Raw genomic sequence first — 20,002 nt, 5'->3', positions numbered from 1 at the left:
ATAAATGGAGGGGGAGCTGTAGAAGCCTTGTGGAAGGCACGTCCACATGTACTGCTGTTCCTGGAAAGTGAACACAAATTTTTACTGGCACGCTTCGTCCAATGGAATGGACCAAAAGCCATTGCTAATGTCCAAAACCGTGAAAGATTTTGACTGGAGTCCCTGTTTTAACATGGTCTCGGGACTCGTGGCAACGGTGGGGGCTGCTAACACAGTTACTTTGTTTAATTCCCTATAATCGATGGTCAGTCACCATGAGCCATCTGGTTTTCTTATGGGCCAAATTGGGGCATTGTTCGTTGCTGCTACGGGCCAAATTACTCGTTGGTTCAATAAACTCTGGATTACTTTGGCTATCTCTCCCTCGGCTTGCTGGGGAAAGCCGTATTGTTTCTGGGGCTTAGGATCGGGACCTGTAATTTTAACCACTCCTGGGATTTTACCGCAGTCGTGCTTGTGCTGGGCAAACGATGCTTTATGTCTTTTCAAGACTTCTCTAACCGTTTTATTTGTGGTAATGGTTTGTGGATCAAACCAGTACTCTCCCACTGAGCTAATCCTGTGTGCGTAGTCTCCTACTGTGAGCGTGGTGGGGCACGTGCTGCTCTTGCCATTTTCCACACACATTTATTTATGGGGTCGAAAGAAAGGTTGTGTGAGCTCATAAAATCTGTTCCCAAGATGTGTTCTGCTGTCTGGGGTAAATCTACCAAAACGACCGAGTGTTTTGTTTTAATTTTGCAGATCTGTACATCCACAGGGGCTGTAATGTGTCCCTGCTGGAGGTGACCTGTGAAGCCACTAAGGGTAATGGTGTCTGTAGTGGGCCATATACCTCGCTGGTACATCATGGAGGAGTTTAAAGTGGTTCGGGACCCTCCTGTGTCCCAAAGGAACTCTACTGGGTGTCCCCGGACTATGACTGCAATTACCAGTCTTCCGGACTTATCCCAAAGGGTATCTCAGACCCAAGTTGGGGAGTCCGAACACCGTCAATCGGTGCCGTTTATGGCCAAATTATCTGCTCAGACGCTAATGCTGTGGATGGGTCTGGCATTGTTCCTGGGGGGGGCACATTTGTGGGCTGATTCCGTTGCTGTTTCGGGGGGGCTTGACATTCTCATGCGTAATGTCCTTTCTGTCCACAATTGTAGCATTCCTGCACTTTAAGGGTGCTGTGTGTTACCTCTGCCTTCATTTACCCATGCGGGGTCTTGGTGTGCCCTTACTGGATTCATGATAGCTTTTACTCTATCTTAGTCTGTCTTTCTCTGTAGGGACTGTTCCCAAGCTCTCAATAATCGCTTCAGTACCCACATTTCATTGTGTGCCGGGTCCAAAGGGTTGCAGTTGGCACATGCCTTCTGTCCTGCCTCTGTTGCATGGGATACTAGAATACGGGTCCATTTGGCTGTATTGTCTACCGATAACTGGGCGCGGGCTAACTCACCAAATACTGCGGTAAAATGGATCCAGAGGCGCCAGCAAATGCTGTTAGATGCTCTCCCTTTTTCTGTCTGCACCGGTTGAGTCCATCTACCGGATCTCCTCTATTGTAGCCAATGGCGTCTAAAATGGCTGTTTTCATACCTTGGAGGCTACCTCCTCCTACATTTTGTGGGTCGGAAGGGCTGAACTAACCGATGGGTCAAGGCTCATTACTATGAGCTTTACTTCTTTCTGCTCGTCCAGACCGTACATGAGGGTCTGTTGCCTAACTCGTTCGAAGAAGTGGTGTGGGTCTGATGTGGGGTGAAAAGTATTTTATCACAGGAATCTCTTAACTCGGTGATGGTTAATGGGGCGGTGTACACAAAATCGGGTTGGTCTTCTGTTGTTACTCTACGCTGCGTGGTGATGGGATTCATTGGGTTGGGTGCTGCCTGTGCAGTCGGTGGTGCGGGTGCTTTCCTTTTCAGGGCCTGGGGGGCTCTATTCTGACTTTCTGTCTCGTTCATGTATCGTTGGGCCGTTTAATTAAGTTCCTACCAGTCGGGGCCATCTTCCAGATCTAACTGTGGGTCAAAGGTATCTCTGAACCCATTCTGAACAGATAGCAGTGATTGCAATCTTGCAATTTGCTGCCTGCACTTGGCATGATCCACCAAACTCTGCCTCTGTTCCGTGGAGGAACTGTGGAGTGCTCGGAAGGCTGCCTTTAAGTCCTCGCGTTGTTTTCTCAACTGTTCTATTTGGTTCTATGTTTCCTCTCTTACCAGCACTGCACATTGCGCGTCCTGGTAGGCCTTATCGTATTGAATCTGAAAGCTGCTGAGGTGGGCGAGACAAGATTAGTGTGCCCTCTTGCCATCATCCATCTCCTTGTCCTTTGCTGCTAGCTGCTCCTGGAGTTGCTCGTTTAATCTCTCACATTCGCTCATGTTTCCCTCTCTACTTCTCTCCTTCTCCTCATGCTGTCTACGGAGCGTCCTCACGACCTCCTCTGTGCCTTGCAATTGTGCCAAGCAGGACACGATTGCCATCGGCTTACAACCTTACTCAAATTCTTTTTGTGGATCTCAGTCAGGCTGTCCCACCAAGTCTGTCCTATGCTACCAGGACCGGTTTCCTCATTCCCACAAAATTCCGACCATAGGGGCCATCCTTTCCCTTTAGGTATCTCCTAATCTCTTCCTCCCATACGGGACACTGTTCTGCTCTGCTGGTTGCTGCGACCTCGGGCTCTTGTGGATGCATCAGGCATTCCATTGCCTTCATTGCCATTCCTACGATTATCTCTGTCTCTACCTGGAATTTGGGACAAGGGGGAATAAAGCGGTGGTGCAAACACGGGTACTGCTCAAGCTATTTTCCGGTTTACGCAACTCCCGGAAGTTTCACGCAACAAAATCTATCGAGGTTACCTTATATCCCTTTGTTAGTATGCATGCAAATTACACACTTCTGAATTTTGGAGGTTTGATCGATACTGGTTTCGCTTGTGTTTTTTTTTACTTTGCCAATTTGGATTTCTAATTCAAACGCTTTTGTGGATTCTCTTGGAGTGACACAGTCACTTCTGGGTCGGGTCCCATCAGATGTCGCCACTGACTGTTGTCTTTTTTACCTACTGTAAATATGGCAGTCAATGAGGTTGCCCTCCTTTCTTTGGATCTCAATATTCTATTGCTCAGAGTTGCCAGGTATCAAATGATACCACCACAAGGTTCAACCAGCTATTGATCAAAGAGCCAAACACCAGTTAGTTAGTTCAAGATCAAGGGTATTTTATTTACACACACAATCAATCATGCAACATAGACACTACTAGTCAAACTACACCTATCGACTATGACAATCTGTACTTAACTTCAGGCACCCGGATTAGGTCAGAGGAACAGTGACCCTGTTCGGATCTGGATCTATCGGGTCTGTAGAAGTAACTTCTGCTCAGCTAGGCTCATCCATCTGGTAGCGGGCGTTGAACGTGAACTTGCTTCTGGTGGTGCTGCACTTGGAAGTGGACTTTTCGGGGCGCCAGGTCCAAGAGAGGCCGAACACATGGTGGACTCTCTTTTTATTCTTGGGGGTTTTCGCGCTCTTTTGGGCGGTCCTTCAGTTTGGACCCCACTAATTGGGTGATTCCTGATCATTGCTTTCGATTTGAGCCAATAAAGGGGCGGGTGCCTTGATGGCTGGGCGTGTCCTAAGCGGTCATTGACCCTGTTGTTTACGCTTCCCGAGTACAGGGAGTGGCGCCGAAATGTCTGGGGTTGTATCGGCCGCTCAAGTATCAGTCCTTTGTTTGGCGGAGATGGGCCATCAAAATGCTAATCGGTTGGGGGTTTCGATACCGTCTGGATTCCTCGCTCACAAATATACATTCAGGCTCTGAGCCTGCCTGAATCTCGCATTGTCCATTTTTCCCGCTATGCTTTGCGACCTTCTCTGTTCCTGGTTGTAATTGGCCATCCCAGATGGCTACACCATGTAAATCTGTTCACATGTGACTAAAGTTAACAGATAAACCCAAAAACTGCTTTCGCTATCAGTTATGAGCGATCGGTGCCTTTATATAATCATAACACACGCAACACTTCCTGCAATGTTTACCATATCGCTATCAGAGGACCAAAGGAAATGATCCATCCCCATTGGTGTGAATTTTAACTTGGGAGTTATTTTAAACTAATTTACACTGCACTCACACTTCCAACTTATTGTCTAATTAAAATCATCCCCATTGCCTGATTTTTCTCCTTTGCCCTAAGGAGAGAAGTAAGGAGGGAGGCACAAGGGATTTGTATTTGAATCTTGCTAATTAATTGGGGATTTATAAAATGAAAGAACTTTAGATGAAGTCATAAGACTTTGTTTAATTAGAAATATTGACTAATCACAGAGTCGTAAAATAGTAGGTCAAATTTAAATACAGCACTTTCATGTTGAAGGGCACTGCTCTAGGTGTACAAGTTGCAAATCCCTGTGAAATTTAGTGGTTACTATATGTAAAATATAGGAAAAAATATCTATTTATATAGCACATTTCAGAGTCAATTTTATGAAGTGTTGTCACTGTTGTGAAGTAGGAAAGAAAACATTCAATCTGTGCATAGCAACGTCCGAAATCAGAAATGACCAGATCATCGGCTTAGGTGTTTTTTGCAGAATGAATGTTGGCCAGGATACTGTCAGGATTTTCCTACTCTTCTTGGAAAAGTGCCTGTGGGATCTTTCACATCATCTGAGAGGGCAGGCAGTCAGCGCGGGTTCAATTCCCGTACTGGCCTCCCCGAACAGGTGCCGGAATGTGGCGACTAGGGGCTTTTCACAGTAACTTCATTGAAGCTTCCGTGTGACAATTAGCGATTATTATTAGTTGTGCGATTTAACGTTTCACCCAAGTAACAAGACCATCCGTCAGTAGTGCACTGCAGTGTCAGCCTAGGTCATGTGGAGTGTAGCGTGTACTATCTTATTCAGAGGCAAGATGACTATCACTCTGCCAAGTCTGACACACAAGCATTACGAATATTTTAGTATTAGCATCGTTGTGTCAGGCTGCACATTTCCATTTTAAAAATGTCAAAATGTGAGATTATTAAAAGGACTGCAAGAACTCACTTCTCCTTTTGACCTCCAAATTAAACTGTGTGAAGATTAGTCTTTTCAGTTCCTTTGGTCACCATTTTAACGGAGGCGCAAAATTAAATCGGGCAATACTTCCATTAAAATAATGGACGAAAGATTTAAGTATGTATTAGCGTCTGTAAACTAATCTTAGCATAGTGTACATTCAGAACCGTTTACTGGGATGGTATTAGTATGCTTAAGGACACAATCTCAGTACTTACCAAATCTTGATTAATTTAGTTGTCATCATTTTACATTTTTATCAGTATGCAGTACTTTGCAAAAAATAATAATCCAGTCTGAGACTAGCCCCAGCACAGCTAGCAGCCCTACCAGAGGAGGTGAGTGCTGCTGATGTAGCTGGATAACCGTAAGTCCTCCTCTGAACACTTAGAAAATTAGTAGAAGTAAGTATGGTCACAGCTGCCACGTCATCATTGTGGAGGGGAATTCCCTCAAAGGTGGCAGTGTTTGAAGCCCGATGATCACCGTGGCTTGAACAAGAAAGGTTTTAAAGAATGTATTGATTCTCACCTAGTCTGCCATTGGGAGGCCCACTCCAATGAACTGGCGGCTTCTAAGTGAGGTCTTAACTGCCCTAATTTGCTGCCCTCCATGGAGCAAGTAGCTGACCCTGGTCCCAGCCTGCCCAGGAAGGTTCCCAGTGGCGGAATGCATTGGAGAGATATCCCAATGCAGCTCGCCCCTATATTCCAGGGACCATCTCTATGAGGCTGGTAAAATTTGGGGTTTCAGGTCAATGAACTTAGGCCGAACTGGAAAAAGTTAGAAATGTGACAGATTTTAACCAAGCACAGAGGCAGGGAAATTAAAACAGAAAGTTCTGGAAAAATCTCAGCAGGTCTGGCAGCAGGATAAAGAAATGGAGTTAACGTCTTGAGTCGGTATGACTTCTTTGGAACCGAAGATAGGGTTAGAAAGTGAGGAGGGGAAAACAATTTTAAAAACAGCCCGTTATATGATGGAAGACAAAATAGATTAAATGACAAAGTGATGATGGTGCAACTGGCAAAAGAGGATGTAAATGGGGCAAATGAAAGGTGAGGTGCTTTTCTTCCAGCTTATGTTGAGCTTTTATGGAATACTGTCAGGATCAAGATAGATTTGGAGGGCAGTGGAAGTCTTGCTTTGCTGAGACTCCATCCCAATGGTGGGAATATGTGTCGAGCATGTTTTCACATAAAGGGTGCGATTCAGCTGCCTTGCCGCGCCTGACTTGACGTCGGGACGCAGTCGTTGAATCTCGCGAGAAGATTCCATCGGGAATCGCGACTCTCGAAACGTCTCACGAGATTCAACGGAATCTCGCTGGACGAGATCCAGGTGCGCATATTTAAATGAGCCATTCAGCTCATTTAAATATGTGCTCTCCCAATTCACCAAGTGTTTTAATCGGCCTACCCAGCGAGGCCTCAACCGGCGCCGTTTGGTACAGGTTTACAAAGTCGTGAACCAATCGTGATGGCACTTCAGGTGTTGTGGCCGGGGGGGCGGCGGGGGGGGGGGGGGGGTGCTTGAGGCCCCCAGGCGGTTGGGGACTGGGCACAATGGCACTCCCCCCTGGCACCTGGTCACCGTGGCACTGCCAGCCTGGCCAGGTTGGGCAGGCCTGGGTGGGGGCCTTGCACATTCGAGGTGGGGTGAGGGGGTGGCTCAAAGACCCCGGAAGACTTATGTTGGGTGAAGTGTGGGGCTGCTGAGACCGTGGTGAGGGCGTGGAGGGGGGTAGAAAGGTCGGGGCTGCCTTTAAAAATGGCGCCCTGATCCGTGAGTAGTCTTCCTGCATTGTTGAGCTCAGCTCGCCAGTGCAGGAAATGACTTAAAGAATAACTTTGATGGGGAGTTCCTCGCCAAGGCCAAAGAAAATGGCAAAATGCCATTGAATAACAGGGTCTTTCTCTGCACAGCAGGCACTGCCAAACACCCCGAAACATGCTGTTCAGAGGACTATAACTTGCGTCCGCTGATTCGTGCCCAAAGTATTTTAAATACTTAAGTCCCTATCCCATTTCTTCTAATCCCTATTTGAAGATATTTGTCGAATAGCAACAGGTTAATTGTCCTCATTATAAACTTTGGAAACACTAATCATGAATCATTTAATAAAAATTAATTGTGCCCATTTAGCAGTGACCTTAAGGTAAGAGTCACAAGTGGAAGCTTCTGCGCTGCATACTCTTTGTACTACTCCTTTGCATGTTATAGTGACTAATGCAAAGAAATTATGGAAAATCTTTTATGAACTTACAAGAAAGAGCATCTTACACCAAACTATTAACAGCAGAAATTAATTTGACAAAACTGCAAACAATTTTGTATTTAAAATAATGGGTGTGGTCTACTGGCTACGCTGCACCCAAAAAGCAGCGCACCGCGGTGCAACGTGGCCGGTAAGTCACGGGGGACCTTGGTCCCGGGATCCACCCATCTCGCCGCGCCTTGAGAGATTCAATATGATCTCACGAGACGTCGTGATGTGAAGCCTGCCTATTTTTGGCAAATCTGCATATTAGAGCGAAACTGCTAGGCTCACTCTAATATGCAGTTTACTGAGGTAACATAGTCGTTGGGATCTATCCCCTTTGCCTTGGAGACCTCAGGCAAGCGCCGTTCAGGATCGGTCTCCACAGATGGAATGGCACTCGTGGGGGTCTACCAGGTGATTGGAGGTCCCCAGATGCATTCCTTCTGAGCAGGGTGGTACCAGGGCACTTAGGCAGTGCCAGCCTGGCACCAGCACTGTGCCACCTGGGTGCAAAGCTGGCACTGCGAAGGTGCCCAGGTGGCAATGTCAGATGGAGGGGACACTGCCAGGGTGTCAGGCTGGCATTTTCCGTGCTGTGAAGTTCGGGCCTAGGGTGCCCCGGGGGGGGGGGCGCGTTCACAGGAGGGCCCGGGGGGGGGGGGGGGGGGGCGCGTTCACAGGAGGGCCCGGGGGGTTGACCCCCTTACAGTGAGTTGGGGATTTCGGGGGTTGCTTTGGGTGCTCAAGAGATTGGGACGCCATTACCCTCTCCCTACACTGAGGAGTTTTGGTGAGCGGGGCTCCTCAGTACAGCAAATGGGCCAAAACGTGGCTTCGGCCGTGCGTTCCCCGCTGAGGCCCCCTATCTGACCCGAGTGACATTTGATAGCGTTGTGATTCTCGACGCAACGAGTGCCAGGAAACACGCGACTAAACGCACTCCCTCTGGGACATAGTTCCCATTTGGCTAAATTGCTCCCAGTGAGTCACTAGATGTGCCTGCAATCATTTATAATTTAATTTATAATTTATCACAAAAAAATCCAGCTTTAAGTTCCCTGGGTCATACTTGAATAGTGCCCCCACTTTTCAGTACATACTGCTGCGGAATCCAAAAGATAGGTCTCAGCATATTTCTAGTTGAACGACTGCCATACTCGGTGAGGAAGGCTGCTTTTCATTCTTGAAGCGTTGGCACTATAGACAGCAAAACATTTTGTAAATGCATTATAGTTGATCCTACAATTAACTCCCCATGAGACTCCGCAGTGCAGCTCCTCATTCGTTAAATGCCATTGTAAAATAGACACTGCAAAGTTCACAAACTGTTCAAAGCAGAACAGCAATATTTAAAGCCAGCCTACTGCAAGATTTTTGACTGCTGTTTCTGGCTTCACAAGTTTAACTGTGACCATCCCAGCTGATCCATTTATTCATGTACTGCTTTTTGCTCGTTTTCTGCATTCTGTTTTTCCGAACAACATTCTTACTGCTACGACTCCTTTGCACATCAAGGCCTGGATTCTCCATTCTGGAGACTAAGTACTCCCGCCTGCAGGGAATCACAACTGGTCTCTACTGGCACTAGGAGCAAGACCCAGGTACAGGTTTCTCTAACTATGCAAACATATGCATGGGGCGGAACTCACCGGATTCTATCGGAATCCCAGTATCGGGCTGCCATTTTGGCTCAATCCAGAGGTCGGCTGGTGCCCCCCGCCCCCCCCCCCCCACCCAACACATCAAAAGTGACAAAGTGGTTTTGCTTCCTCTTATTCACAGTAGAAAACACTTAGTTGCTTTTGATGTGGTGAGCAGTGTTTATAAACATGCTTAGCATCAAAACAAGGTAATGGAGATTCATTCAAGCATGAAGGGAAAGATAGATAAACAATCTACCAAGCACCTGTCTCTGGAGTAATAAAACTGCCAATGACTGGCTAATGCAATGTATTGCTGTGTGAAATTTAATTACAGTTTTGCATTTCAAAGGCTGTCAGGAGATTTGAAGACCTTTCAAGTGTAGGTGGCTTTTGAGGAAGCCTTTAACACTTGCAACAACCGCTGCTTTAAGCACTTTTGTCTAAGCAGAAGATGTTAGGGAAGGGTATGTGAAAATGCAGTGATCTTTCACTTTACTACCTGAACTGTTCTTCAGCTTTCAGGTAAGGTGTCTGATGGGGTCTTTTAATGGAGGTTGGATTGGGGGGGTCTTATATACTTCAATCAAGTAACCCCTCGCCCTTCTAAACTCCAGTGGAAACAAGTGCACTCTGTATAACCTTTCCTCATAAGACAACCCACACATTCCAGTTATCAATTTACTAAACCTCCTCTGAATTGCACCTCTGATACATTTACATCCTTCCTTAAATAAGGAGATAGAAACTGCACATGGTATTTGTGATTCTCTGGAAAAAGCTCCAAGTGTTGTAGCAAGCGGAAATTGCCTACGGGAGCGGGCTGGTTGGATCACAAACTGTTGGCGCCTGGCGCGCTTCTCGTTTTCTGCCTCTCCCTCTATTCACCAGCTTTGTTTCGCTTGAGCGAGAGCATAACAAGGCCGGAGAATTGCACCCATAGCCTCACTCATGTCCTTACTTTTATATTGAATTTCTCTCTGGTTTAGCTCACTGGGCTAAATCGCTGGCTTTTAAAGCAGACCAAGGCAGGCCAGCAGCACGGTTCAATTCCCGTACCAGTCTCCCCGAACAGGCACCGGAATGTGGCGACTAGGGGCTTTTCACAGTAACTTCATTGAAGCCTACTTGTGACAATAAGCGATTTTCATTTTCATTTTCATAAAGGATAACGTTCCATTAGCCTTCTTGATTACATGCTGCACCTGCGTACTAACATTTTGTGACACATGAACTGGAACACCCAGATCACCCTACGTTGGAATTCTGCAGTTGTTTAAGTAATACTCTGCCTTTTTATTCTTCCTGCCAAACTGAATAACTGCACATTTTCCCACATTATACTCCAACTTATTTGCCCACATTCAATCTATATTCGTCTGAAGCCTTCTAATGTCCTCTTCACAACATACTTTCCCACCTTTTATTGTGTCATCTGCAAATTTATCTACCAGGCCTTCACTTCCCTCTTCAAAGTCATTGATATAAATTGTAAAAAGCTGAGGTCCCAGACTCCGATCACCCCCTGCCAATCAGAAAAAAATCCATTTAAGCATGCCCTTTTCTGACAGCAAGCCAATATTTTATCCATGCTAATATGTTACCCTCTACAGCATGAGCTTTATTTTCTGCAATAACCTTTGATGTGGCAACTTGTCAAATCCCTTCTGGAAATCATAAGTACAGCATGTCCACAGGCTCCCCTTTATCTGCAGCACATGTTACTCGTTCAAAGATATCTCCTGTCACCCAGAAACCATACCTGCAGTTGCTGAGTGGGAGCAAACAGTTGTGGCAGCTGAGACTGAGTAAGGATGTAAGAGTCATGAGAGCTCCTTGAGAAGTGAGTACACGCCTGACGGCTTCGCTTGTGGTGGGAACAGACCAGCTGCACATTGAGAGATTGAAAGTGGTTTTGGTTTATGAATCATAGAATTTACAGTGCAGAAGGAGGACATTCAGCCCATCGAGTCTGCACTGGCCCTTGGAAAGAGCATGAAGCCCACACCTCCACCCTATCCCAGTAACCCCCACCTAATCTTTTTGAACACTAAGGGGAGTTTATCATGGCCAATCCACCTAACCTGCACATCTTTGGACTGTGGGAGGAAATCGGAGCACCCGGAGGAAACCCACGCACACACGGGGAGAACGTGCAGACTCCGCACAGACAGTGACCCAAGCCAGGAATCGAACCTGGGACCCTGGAGCTGTGAAGTGACAGTGCTAACCACTGTGCTACTGTACCGCCTAACTGCTCCTCGGAGCTCTTTGTGCCACATGTGTGCAATCAAATGTCTCTTATACCTGTGGAAATCCAACAATGGCACCAAATCCCACAGCTCTGACTGCCTCGCTCTCAGGATCTGTAGTGAATCGTACAAATCATTGATTCTTCTGAACAAAGAATTGGTGGTCTCGCTGATGCATTCATGACTGATAGACTGTGAGGTGCCAGACATGTGCTGCATAGAGTCCTGGAATAATTCAGTGGCGGGGAAATTCAATGGCGCAGGTTACAAGTGATCAGGCTTACCAGATCAATAAGAAGAAGCCTGTGCAGCTTTTAGTAGATCACTGAATGCAGGGATAACTCATTTGTCACATTTCCAACTGGAGTGGAAACAACTGGAGAGGGTTCAGCACATCCACCTGACAACTACTTTCCTTAAAGTGCTTTATGAGAGCGACTGATAATCACACAGATCCTTTGTCTATCCCTTTGCTAACAGATACTAATTTATTGTAGGCACACTTCACTGACGATGAAGCAAGTACATGTGATATGAGTATGTATCTTGTTAGCACTGCTGCCTCACGCTGTCAAGGACCTAGGTTCGATCCTAGTCCTGGGTCATTATCCATGTGGAGTTTGCACATTCTCCCTGCGTCTGCATGGGTTTCACCTCCACAACCCTAAGATTGGCCACACTAAATTGCCCCATAATTGGGTTAAAAAAATGTTTTAATTGTATACGTAAAATGTTTTGGATAATTTCCAGTAAGATCGAGGATTGGTTAAATATAATGGTAATTTTACTGGACGAGTAATCCAGAGGTCCAATCGAATGCTCCAATGACATGAGTTCAAATCCCACCACGTCAGCTGGGAAAATTTAAACGCAATTAGGTCATAAATCTGGTCATCATAAAAACCCACCTGGTTCACCAATTTCCTGCAGGGGAGCAAATTTGTATCTTTGCTCGGTCTGTGACTTTAGGTCCACAGTGATATATGGTTGGCTCTTAACTGCCTTATGGAATGGCCGAGCAAGCCACTCAGTTGTATCAAACCTCCACAGACACAAAGCATTGTGGGCAGGGTATCAACACCGTGTGGTCTGAAGTAGTACAAGAAGGTGGCTCAATACCACCTCCTCAAGGGCAATGATGGACGGACAATAAATACTGGTCTTAACAATGTTCGTAACCCAAGAACGAATTTAAAAAAAAACAATTCTGTCACATGTATGTTCTATATTATTACCAATTATACACTTCCACATTCTGATTATAACTATATCGCTGTTCTTTCGCTGTTGCTGGGTTAAAATCCTGCAACTCCCTCTCCAACAGCATTGTGGGTTACACCACGTGGACTGCAGCAGTTCAAGAAGGCAGCTCACCACCAACTTCTCAAGGGCAATTAGGAACGGGCATCAAAAGTGCTGGCCTAGCCAGCAACGCCCATGTCCCACAAAATAATTTTAAAATAATATTACACCTAGTAATTCTTGAATTTAAAATACATTAAATAGATTTTAGTTTCATTATTGGTCCCAACAGTTTCACATCTCTGTTGCACATTGTGACATTATGTAAATTATTATCTGAAATGAACTTTCCTGCAGGGTGTAGCATGTTAATTGCATAAATGAATACATATCTGAAAATCCTCCCTCGTCTTGCTCAACGGTCATTCACACATATGAAAGCATAAACATGTAAAAATGTCAGGCTGGAAACAATTGTTTCACCAAGGCTGCACCATCCCTATAATACCTGAAGCGGGACTAAATATTCTCTAACCACCAGCCTAATTAATCACCATCCCCTATCCAACAGCAGGATTGCAATTATCTGGGGAGGCATTAAAAAACAAATAAAAACCAAAATCAATTATCAATAAATAAATTCAGAAACTTCCTCTCCAATCCCTCTCGGCAATCAACACTGATCAGGAATTCACATTGATCATGTTTTATTTCTTAGCATTTTGGAATAAGATGTGTCTATCCTGGCCAGGTTCAGGTCTACTGTTTGAAGGTGTGCAGGAAAAAGTCAGCACCCACCACACAACATGGCAACTTCTCCAAAGGTCAACAATCCTTTCAGAAAAGAAGATTTACCTAACAGTTAACCTAGTCATATCTTACATAACATATGCTCATGACCCCTTGTCATTCCTAATTATCAAATTAAAATAATCTCTATCAACGAAAATGTAATCTAGCCCTTTTACTATTCCCTTTAACTATTTTGTGTACCTCTATCAAATCACCTCAATGTCCGTACATCTTTGAAGTAAACAGATACAACTATTTAAGTCTCTCTGAGTAGCTCATATTGTTTTAGTTCAGAATCGACCTTTTGGCTCTCCTCTGTATCACATAGGGGCTTAGGAGTAGGCCATTCAGCCATTTGAGCCTGCCCTGATTGTGGTCTCAACTCCACTTTGCTGTTTGCCCCCTGTATTCATAAATTCCCGGCAATGCAGGAGGATGCCATTTGGCCCATCGAGTTGGCACCGACCATTCGAAAGGCTTCCCTACACAGGCCCAATCCTCGTCCTTTCCCCGTACCACCCAACCTTTGAACACGTATGGGCAATTTAGCATGGCCAATTCACCTAACTTGCACATCTTTGGACTGTGGGAGGAAACCGGAGCACCTGGAGGAAGCCCACGCAGACCTGTGGAGAACGTGCAAACTCCACACAGACAATCGCCCGAGGTGGGAATCGAACCCGGGTCCCTGACGCTGTGAGGCAGCAGTGCTAACCACTGTGCCACCGTGCCGCACCGGCATCCCAGTAATCTTTGACTCCCTTGTCTATCAAATATCTGTCTGACTCAGCATTGAATAAATTCAATGACCCACCCTCCACTGCTCTCTGCAAAAGAAAATTCAACAGACTAATGACTCTGAGAAAAATAGAATCCTCATCACTGTCCTAAATGGTAGACCCCTTATTCATAAACTGTATCTCCTGGTTCTACTCTCTCCTACAAGTGCAAACATCATTCTGGTATTCACCCAGTCAAGTCCCCTCAGGATCTTTTATGTTTCAATAAGGTCACCTCTCATTCTTCAAAACTCCAATTGGTATAGTCTTAACCTATCTTCCTAAAATACGGGGAGGCAGTGGTGTAGTGGCATTGGCACTGGCTAGTAATCCAGAAACCCAGGGTAATGCTGTGGGACATGGGTTTGAATCCCGCCAGGATAAATGGTGGAATTTGAATTCAATAAAAAACTGGAATTAAAAGTCGAATGATGACCATGAAACTATTGTCGATTGTTGTAAAAACCCAGCTGGTTCACTAATGTCCGAAAGGAAGGAAGTCTGCCATCCATCCCTGGTAAGGCCGAGATGTGACTCCAGACCCACAGCAATGTGGTTGACTCTTAAATGCCCTCAGGGATGGGGAACAAATGCTGACCCAGCCAGTGACACCCACATCCCGTCAACGAATAAAGACAAAAAAAAACCTCCTCATCACAGGAATGAATGGAATGCATCTTCTCTAAACTGCAGTTTCTTTAAACTGCTTCAAATGAAATTATACCTTTTTTCAAATAAGGAGGCCAAAACTGTATACAGTATTCCAGATGTGATCTCAGCACTGCCCTGCATAGCTGCAGTAAAACATTCCGACTTTTATATTCCATTCTCCTTGCAATAAACACCAATATTCCATTTACCTTCCTTATCACTTGCTGAATCTGCATACAAACATTTTGTGATTCATGAACTAGGACACCTAGATCCCTCTACACTGCCGAGTTTTGCCATCTCTCCAACTTCTTGTTACTTCCTCAAAAACTCTGGTAAATTAATCAAACATATTTTCCCTTAAAGAAAGCCATGTTAACTCTGTCTGATCATATTATGATTTTTTAAAGTATTTTGTTATAACCTCCTTGATAATGGATTCTAACAATTTCTCTATGACAGGTGGAAGGCTAACTGGCACATAGTTTCCTGCTTTCTTATCTCCCTCATTTCTTCAATGAACTTGTTACATTTGTTATTTTCCTGTCCACTGAGACAACTCCAGAAAAGGAATTTTGGAAGATTATAACTAATACATCGACTAGCTCTGCAATCACTTCTTTTAAAATCCGAGGCCATCTGGTCCTGGGGACTTGTCAGCCTTCATGTGTCATAGTTTTCCCAGCACGTTTTCCGTGGTTATGGTGATTGTTTAAAGTTCCTCCCTACCTTTCATCTTTTGATTTTCAAGTATCTTTGGGAAGTTTTCTAAGTCTTCCACAATGAAAGATAGACAGAAAATACTTTTTCAATGCCTCTGCCATTTCCTTCATTTCCATTTTCAATTCCCCAGATTCACTCCATAGAGGTGCAAGTTATTCTTTTACTATTTCAATCTTTGGAGAATGGTGCCCCAATCTTTTCCTCACTGCTGAGGAGAGCTTCTCAGTGCAGGAGATGAGACTAAGTGCCACCTCCGGGGACGTTCCCCGCTGAGGCCCAGAAATAAAACAGAGTCCCATTAGATTGCTCTATGAGCGCCGGGAAAGACCCGGCTAAACGCGCTTGACACAGCACTCGGTTTCATTTCCTTTAGAACATGCCTATTGTATTACTTTAACCTGGAAAAGTATTTTTCCTTGAATCTAATTTGTCCTTACACTTTATGGGTTAGCCATTTTCTTTTGTCATGTGCCCTTTTTTAATCCTTGAGACTTAATGGTGCTGTCATTTGAGGGATTGGGATAATTATCCCTTGGAACAGATACATTTGCATTAGGCGAGAAGTTGAAATGCAGAAAGTTTCAGTCTGGGCTCTACCGTGCCTTGAACGCACCAATTTCCAGCTTTAACAGAGGCAACATTGGGGTAGGTGGAGCCAACCTGCTCCTAGGAGGCTGGTCATTCGGTCATATCGTTTAAGGAAGTTGTGTGCTTTTTATTATAAAGGACTTTTATTTGAAGCATAATTTGGTTGTCTGCCCATTAAGAGGAGGGAAGAAAGGTCGAATACATAAGTGCATTTATAACATTGCCTCTGGACCAAGAGAAGTCTCTGTACCCAACAGCAATCGTCAACCTCATGCTTTTTAGTTTAGTTATGCAATACCTTGCATTTGCCTACATTGTGTTTCATTTCACAATTCCATTGCGTGCAAATATTGTTGACATCTCTGTGCTTGAATCTAAGCTAATTGGTATTGCTATAGTGAAACATGCAATAAGACATAACGGTCTAGGCTTATTGATGGCTTCAGCTTCTTTCTTCTTGATTAATCCATCATCTCAATACTGTTTTCCTGGTCAAGCCGCCTTGATGATTCAGTCTACAGATATCACCATAGATATCATCAGTATTTGAATATCATTTGAAATTGGAACTATACTTTTTGTTTCTTCTTTTTTTTTGACAGGTGAGCGGAGAGGCAGCAGTTTACAACCCCCCCCCTCTCCCGCAGACCCACCTGAGCACCACGCTCAACCCCGCGGCCCTCTCCCGTCCATCATTATGACTTGTCTCCGAGGTCCTTTAGAGCGCTTCATACGGAGTCACAAAGCACATACACAACCAGGGAGTTACTGTATGCAGCCATTGCACACCAGGGATCAGACAAAATTGGAACTATACTTGACTCTATTTTTATTTAAAATTTTTAAACTGTATTCATTTTCCAATTAAGGGGCAATTTAGCGTGGTCAATCCATTTACCCTGCACATCTTTGGGTTGTGGGGGTGAGACCCACGCAGACATGACATGTGCAAACTCCACATGGACAGTAACCCGGGGCCGGGATCGAATCCAGGTCCTCGGCGTTGTGAGGCACAATGTTGACGACTGCGCCACTGTGTCTCCACTGTACTTGTCACTCTCACCTGCATGTCTAATTATTCTCATGCTGACGCTGTTACAGACTGCTGTTATATATTTGTTTGTAATATGAGTAGCAGAAATCCTGATCCCACATGAGATAGCAGTGTTTCATTGTATTGAAAGTCATGGCAAGATAAAGGAACACCAATGATAATTGCTCAGTTTCCAGCACTCAAATTCTCTATATTGCCATGTTCTTTCTTTCCCAACCACTAAATTGAAGCTCACTTCCCTTGTCACACTCAGCGCCAATCGCATTGTCATTAATCTACACCTCAAGAGCCATCTGGCCTCTCCAGAGTGAGTTCAGCAATTCAGTAAGCCTTTCCCTCCCCATTTACTGACTCCAGAATGCTTCAAGCTGCTCCTATTTTGAGCTGAATTGCCCTGATACTGTGAATGTTTTAATTTATTCCCAGTTCATGCTATGATTCCTTTTACTTCACAGTCGCAGAGAATGGAAAGGTCCTGAGGTTGAATGAAATCACACCGTGCTTGAATTTTACAGCAGTCATCAACCTGTCAATGACTTCCTACAAGCTAAACAAATACTGTAATTAAATCTTCATGTAAAAGCTGTCCCAAAATACGCAGTATTTGAACAATGTGATAAGACTGGGATTTCAGTTATTCTAAGAAATGCACAATGAATGTGATAATCATTCTTGGAGTTGTTAAGCTATTAAAGAATGGTTGTTCTCAGAAAATGACAAACATATTCAGTTATCCTGAAATGATGCACTATTAAAAATGGGAAACTTCCAATGATTAAATATGTTTATCACAACATTTATTTTTTTATCATTCATTACTATTTCCAGACAATTCGGAACCAAAATAAAAGCAAAATGCTGCAGATGCTGGAGATCCGAAATAACAACAGAAAGTGCTGGAAAAACTCAACAGGTTTGGCAGCATCAGTGAAGAGCAAAACAGAGTTAAAGTCTAGATTCCAATATGGCTCTTCTTCCGAACTCCAGCTGCAGATGCAGAGCAGGAAGTGGCACCAATACATTTATCAATGTTCGGAAAAAGAATTGGGAGGGGGGGCCGGAGTGGGACTGGAACAAGGACTGTTCCACATACCCGAGGAAAAGACAGGTATAACTAGTGCCCATGTGTGTTTGAGATAAAAGCTGTACTTTTATTTGCAGGAAGTGAGACACGTTAAAGGTGAAATTGTTCAAAGGGAGAGAACAAGTTCAGCCAGGTGGGAGAGGGTGATTGTGAATGAGGACTCTTTAGGCTTCCATTCAAGGAAGAAAAGATATTCCTCAGGCTGTCCTAGTGGGAGATGGAGAGGGATTGAACACCCATATGAAGAGGAGGTGGCTCGGGTCAGGAAACCGGAAATGGTGGAAAAGGAATGATGTCATGCATCAGAAGAATCACAGATATAGGTGGAGAGAGACTGGACAAGGGGAGAAAAAATAGAGTCAAGATAGGAAGTGGAGCAGGAATAGGCTGAAACAATGGGAGCAGTCCTCTTCGTGGAAAGGAGGTAGAAGCGTGCTGTTCGAGATTGGGGGACTTTGAGGTTGGAGGCTCTGGAGGGAAGATCTCCAGAAAAAATGAGGTCAGTGAGTCCAGTTCTGAAGGAAAACCATTTTGGACACAAAATTCGACTCGGATTCTCTCCCCACCGACGCTGCCAGTCCAGTGGAGTTTTTCCAGAACTTTTTGTTTTTATTTCAAAACCACACTCTTCTGCTCTTCTACAAAATTCACCCAATTTTTATGTTGTGTATTGAAGCTCATTAAATGCTGGAATTCCATCTCCTTTGTTTTAAAATATGTACTGTCCAAAACATTAGCAATGGTGCCATTGTTCTGCATAAGCCTGTATATAATTATCATCGTAATGCTTAATGCATCTTTAAAAAATAACCAAAAGAGGAATTTAATAGAAGAGTGTTTAGCTCTTGCGCCATATCATCGCTCATTCATGTTTCTAGGCTATCGGCTTTTTCAGAGGATGACCTGCAAATATTTTGGCAGCCTAGAATTACATTAAAAAACTGAAGTAGTGAAGAGAAGCCTCTGAGTTCTTTTCATGGTGCAAGGAAAACCATACTGTATGCTTCAGAGTTAATCAAGAAATTCAAACATTTTATTTGTTGATCTATTGCTGTGGAGATATCACTTCCTCTTTGTGGTCGTCACCACTGATGTATATATTGTATATATAGGATGTTGATATAGGTGCTTTACGGTAAGGCCCCTGTACTACAGGTACGGGGGTAGATCCCTGCCTGCTGGTTCCACCCAGTAGGCGGAGTATAAATATGTGTGCTCCCAGTACAGCAGCCATTTCGTCAGCTGCTGTAGGAGGCCACACATCTCAGTGTAATAAAGCCTCGATTACATCCTACTCTCGTCTTGTGTAATTGATTGTGCATCACCCTTTTAATCTTATGCAGGAATGAAAGAGAAACACGCACTCCTACCTATTGTTGAATCTTTTCTTTTAAAAGAATCCCTGTGTCTGTAGCAAAAGACAGCTATTTAGATGGAGGATCCTCAAAATAGTGTTTTTCTTTAAATTTCATCAAAAGCTCAATGAAAATTACCCCACCATCCTGCTGCAGTTAGGAACATTTCTGTCTTGAACATGCTTAATGGTGAAACCTCCTCAGTGCTCTGGGGTAGTGAATTCCAAAGATTCACCACCCTCATTGAAGAAATCCGTCCTCAATCCCATGTGATCTAATTTTGTTTACTGGTCTCCTGTGTGAGGCCGAATCAAAAGCCTTCTGAAAAGTCAAATACACCACATCCACTGGCTCTCCTTTATCTGTGCTACAAATCTGTGCTCAAGAAACTCCAACAGGTTTGCCAAACATAGGGCGAGATCTAACGGAAACATTTCTTTTTTTTAAAAATGTTTTTATTGAATTTCCACCTTAACAATTCATAAGTTACATATTGCAAAACC

General features: G+C 44.3%; 1 protein-coding gene and 1 non-coding gene across 3 annotated transcripts in view; one reads left to right on the top strand and one right to left on the bottom strand.

Annotated features, from left to right (window-relative positions):
- dlgap1a (discs, large (Drosophila) homolog-associated protein 1a) overlaps positions 1–20,002 on the top strand; it is a 1,321,170-nt gene that overhangs the window by 313,138 nt on the left and 988,030 nt on the right. The gene's annotated exons all lie outside the window — the stretch shown is intronic.
- Positions 16,707–16,843, bottom strand: LOC140386124 (small nucleolar RNA SNORA70). The gene has a single exon (XR_011933590.1). It is a non-coding gene; the product is annotated as a small nucleolar RNA SNORA70 (small nucleolar RNA).

The sequence above is a fragment of the Scyliorhinus torazame genome, chromosome 11 (assembly GCF_047496885.1).
Source record: "Scyliorhinus torazame isolate Kashiwa2021f chromosome 11, sScyTor2.1, whole genome shotgun sequence".
Lineage (NCBI taxonomy): Eukaryota > Metazoa > Chordata > Chondrichthyes > Carcharhiniformes > Scyliorhinidae > Scyliorhinus > Scyliorhinus torazame.
The sequence above is the reverse complement of the archived record's forward strand: the minus strand, read 5'-3'. Positions and strand labels throughout refer to the sequence as shown.